Source organism: Penaeus monodon, unplaced genomic scaffold (assembly GCF_015228065.2).
Source record: "Penaeus monodon isolate SGIC_2016 unplaced genomic scaffold, NSTDA_Pmon_1 PmonScaffold_1979, whole genome shotgun sequence".
NCBI classification, from domain to species: domain Eukaryota; kingdom Metazoa; phylum Arthropoda; class Malacostraca; order Decapoda; family Penaeidae; genus Penaeus; species Penaeus monodon.
Window position 1 is genome coordinate 2,039 of NW_023649470.1, and position 4,554 is coordinate 6,592.

Below are 4,554 nucleotides of genomic sequence, written 5' to 3' on the forward strand. Positions count from 1 at the left end.
GAAATCACAATGCGTCAGCATCGATCACCGACCATCGCATTGCTTTGTTTTAATTAAACAGTCGGATTCCCCTGGTCCGTGCCAGTTCTGAGACGGCCGTCTGTTGCCAGCCGCGGCCGGGGAAACGGGAGGGAAACCCCGGCCTTTGCCCGAGAGGCGCCTTCCGCGTTGGTCCCGACCCGCGACGGCGGGGGCGCGTGATGCCGGCGGGCGCTCGGGCTGCGCGGCTCGAGCGGAGGGGAGGGCACCAGCGGCAGGCGAGCAGCCGCAGGCACGGCAGCCGCCCCTGCGGGGTCGGGTCCGAGCTCGGAGCGACCTCGTGAAAGGCCGCCCCTCGCCCAGTCCTTCTCCCTCGGAGCGGACAGAAACGCCGCGGCGCCGACCGCCAAGGGCAACCCTTGGGCCCCTCCTCGCCGCCGCCTCGCGCCGCACCGGCGGCCGACCCGCCAGGGGAACGAGGGACCGCTTCCGGCTGTGGGCCCGGCATGGCTCGACCCTCAGAGCCAATCCTTGTCCCGAAGTTACGGATCTAACTTGCCGACTTCCCTTACCTACATTGATCTATCGACCAGAGGCTGAACACCTTGGAGACCTGCTGCGGAGTAAGGTACGGACTGCCCCCCGCAACGCGGGCGCGCTGGGTAGGCATCTCGACTCCCGAGGGCTAAGGCTGAAAGGAAGGAAGGAAGAAGAGCACTAACTCTCCTTCCTTCCTCTTCCTCCTCTTCTTCTTCCCCCGACCGGGGCGCCTCCAACTCTGTTGTCCCCTTGTACGCCACTGGCGGTGCCACACTAATCATGGCTGGTGCTAGTCCTCCGCCCCGCAGAACTCGCTCTCGTTTCGGCCTGCGGCGTTCGACGAGCGGCGCGCAAGCCGCGCCACCCCCCCCCTCTCAATAAAACATGCTCTGTCGGTTGGTTGGTTTGGTTGGTACCGGAGGGGTTTTACCCTATCCACCTTTTCAAGGGCCGGCGGTAGCGCACGGGACACCAAGCGCTTATTTGCGCGGTGCTCTACGGCGAACCGGTGGCGATCGCAACAGCGAGGATTGCTCCCAACAGATCACAATCTCACGTATGGCTGTTACGGCCAACGACCCCCACTCAAAGTGAACGAACTTGGGGGCCTCCAGCAGCCTAAAAAAGAGAAGAAAGCTCTTCCCCGGGCTACCGCCGGCGTCGGCGAACGAGTACGCCTGTTGCCAAGCACACGCACTGGCCTCCGGACCACCGGCACTGAAAACACCATTGGGGGGTTGGGTTGGGCGCGAGCGCTCGCTCTGCGCACGGAGCCGTAACCGTCTCCGGCATTAATAATAAAGGCGCTTACTCCGAGAGCGAAGGGAGGGTCTGCACTGCCGCCAGAGCCTACTAGGGGGTCTCGAGCCTTCTTCTTCTCCTCCCTCCTGCCTGAGGAGGAGGAGGAGGAGTAGTCGGCGAGACCGGCGCTGGTCGACGGAATGCGGAGTTTCCGCACTCCTGAGAAAGCCCTCTCACAGAAGGATCGGGAGGAGGATCGTCGTAACCGCGGCGGCGCCGGCGCCGGCGGCGGTGCCGTCGTCGTTCGCCAACCCCCACCCAAGAGGGGGGAGAGACTCCCGACGACGACGACGACGCCGCGCGGCCCACGCGCGCCGCCGCACTCGTTAGACGGCCACCCGCACTCTAAATATTTTCCCACGCACGGGTCTGTCTTCCCACGGGGCAGGTCACGGGATTTTAACCGTATTCCCTTTAGCCCGAAATCTGACTGGACCGTTTTCTTTGCATTCTCTCTTTCTTTCTTTTTCTCCTTTGTCGTTTTGGATCCAGACAAATTGCTGAGGCGGGGGATTGGCGTGGCCGGCCAGCGCAAGCGAGCAAGCGAGCAAAAAATGGCCGTGGCCAAGACGCCGGCCGCGAGAGGCCCTGAGAGTGGTTTCTCATCAAAAAACCATCATCATCAGGGCCCCACACCGTTCGCAGCCGGCGCCGACAAGCCCCGAGAGCCCGCCCGCCCGGGTTGGGCTGGCTGCTGCTGCTCGGGCCTCGTGCCGCCTCGACCCCTTTCCAAAACAGGGAGATCCCAAGAAGAGCTCTCGACTGTTTTGTGGCGTTTTCCAGGGGATCGGAGGGAAGCTATCCTCGGGCTAAGGGCCGACTTATCCACGACCAAGCGATGTTGGCGGGGAACCCTCCTCCGCTTCGGTCAACGAGGGTTCGGCTTGCTCGAGCATTTGCTACTACCACCAAGATCCGCACCAGTGGCGGCTCCAGACCGGCTCGCGCCGTATCCTTCTACGCTCACCACCGCGCCCTCTACTCGCCGGGGCCTCGAGACCTCCTCGACGCAGCCTATAGTGCGCCCGGCGGTCGAGTATCGGGAGGATGCTTGAGCGCCATGCCATTTTCGGGGTTACTTGCTTCGGCAGGTGAGTTGTTACACACTCCTTAGCGGATTCCAACTTCCATGGCCACCGTCCTGCTGTCTATAGCAAGCAACTCCCTTCCATGGGATCGGAATTAGCATCCATTTAGGCCCCTTAACTCGACGTTTGGTTCATCCCACAGCGCCAGTTCTGCTTACCAAAATTGGCCCACTAGGCACTCCGATTCTCGTCCGGGGCTTCAGCGAAGCAAGCCCGGCACCTCACCCATTTAAAGTTTGAGAATGGGCTGAGGACATTTCGTCCCCAACACCCCTAGTCATTCGCTTTACCGGATGGAACTCGTTCGAAGCGAGCGCCAGCTATCCTGAGGGAAACTTCGGAGGGAACCAGCTACTAGATAGTTCGATTGGTCTTTCGCCCCTATACTCAGCTCTGGCGATCGATTTGCACGTCAGAAACGCTTCGGACCTCCACCAGGGTTTCCCCTGGCTTCATCCTGGCCAAGCATAGTTCACTATCTTTCGGGTCCCAACATCTATGCTCTGGGTACCCGCCGACACATCCGGCCGCCCGAGCCCGCCGAGGCGGGGGGCGACCGTTCGTCATGGCGAGTCCCGGACTGCGCCCCCCCCGCCGCCCGGTGAGGGGCGTGCGGGCGTGCGGGAGCGGGAGGGAGCCCGCGCCGTCCCGGGGAGGAAAGTCAGTCACTCCGTCCGGGTGCGCGCGGCCGCCCGCTGCTCCGAGGGATCGGCCCGATCACTTTCATTGCGCCCGTGGGTTTAGCGCGCCCATTGACTCGCATACATGTTGGACTCCTTGGTCCGTGTTTCAAGACGGGTCGGGAGGAGTACCGACTCTTTGCACGCCGCGAAGGCCACGCGGGAGAGGGAAAGGGAAGCGCGGGAGCCAGCGAATTAGGCTCGACCGCGGCCTCGGACCAGTCCCCCGTTCCCGGCAGGCCCCGGAGGAGAGACCGTCGGGGGGCAAGACGAGGGCACCGGGGATCCCCGGACGGGCGCGCTGGAAAACGCCCCCCGCCCAACGAGGAGCGGAGGACGAACGCGCCGCCGGTTCCTACCAGGACCCGGGCCTCAGACGCCCGTGTGTCCCCAACGCGTCGCGGCGACCTACTGCGGGGGAAGATCGCCCGCCGGCGCCGGGCAGGCGGCGGGGGCCGCTCCCCGCGTTGGCTCCTTCGGCCGAGGCCTCCGGAACGGGAAGTCGCCACGCCCGCTGCCGTCTCCCGGCAGGCCGACGAACTGAATCCCCCCAGTTCGATCTTCGAATCTCCGCCCGTTTAGCCTCTTAACGGTTTCACGTTCTCTTGAACTCTCTCTACAGGGTTCTGTTTCAACTTTCCCTCACGGTACTTGTTCGCTATCGGTCTCGTGGTCATATTTAGCCTTAGATGGAGTTTACCACCTGCTTTAGGTTGCGGTTTCAGGCAACCCGACTCTAAGGAGAGGCCCGTTCCGCACTCCCGAAACCCCCCTCCCCGCGAACGAGGAGGAGGAAGTCCCTTTCCGCCACACGGGCCTGACACCCTCCGTGGGTATGAGAGTCATTCATGAACAACTTAGGCGGCTCGGAAGCGCGTGCAGGACCTCTCCCGAACGCAGCACCCCTCGAGCCCCCCGCGAAGGGGACGCGAGGCTTTGCGCTGGGCTCTTCCCGTTTCGGTCGCACTTACTCAGGGAATCCCGGTTGGTTTCTTTTCCTCCGCTGATTAATATGCTTAAATTAGGCGGGTCATCTCCCTCCACTCGAGGTCGACGTACGTACAACAAAAAGCGAGCAAGCGAGCGGGCGAACGAGTCGCCGCCGCCGCCGCCGCCGTCGCCGTCGTCTTGCTTGTTTTGTGCTTTGGGATCATTTCGCTCTCTTAGTCCGTTGATTAACGGCTTTCCACGCCCCCCTGCCTGCCCCGAAACCTCACGCGGGGGTTTCGTGGCGCGGAGAGGGCCCCAATCTACGCGGTCTCGCGATCTCAGGGTGCGCCCTTGCCCTCTCCAGCACGGCCGGATGGCCCCGGCCCCCTTCCTCTCCTTTCGGGGGGGGGGGGGGGGGGGGTGCACCGGACGGCTGGCTTTCACGGCTTTGGGAGAGCGCCTCTCCGGCTCTTTTCGGAACATTCGCCTTTTCTGGGCCAGTGGCAGGCAGGTCCCGACCAACAATCGGCCGGTAG

General features: G+C 63.4%; 1 pseudogene; it reads right to left on the reverse strand.

The window, feature by feature from the left end:
• The window catches only part of LOC119569916, a 5,595-nt pseudogene extending 1,454 nt beyond the window's left edge, over positions 1 to 4,141 (reverse strand).
• Between the last annotated feature and the right edge of the window lie 413 nt (positions 4,142 to 4,554).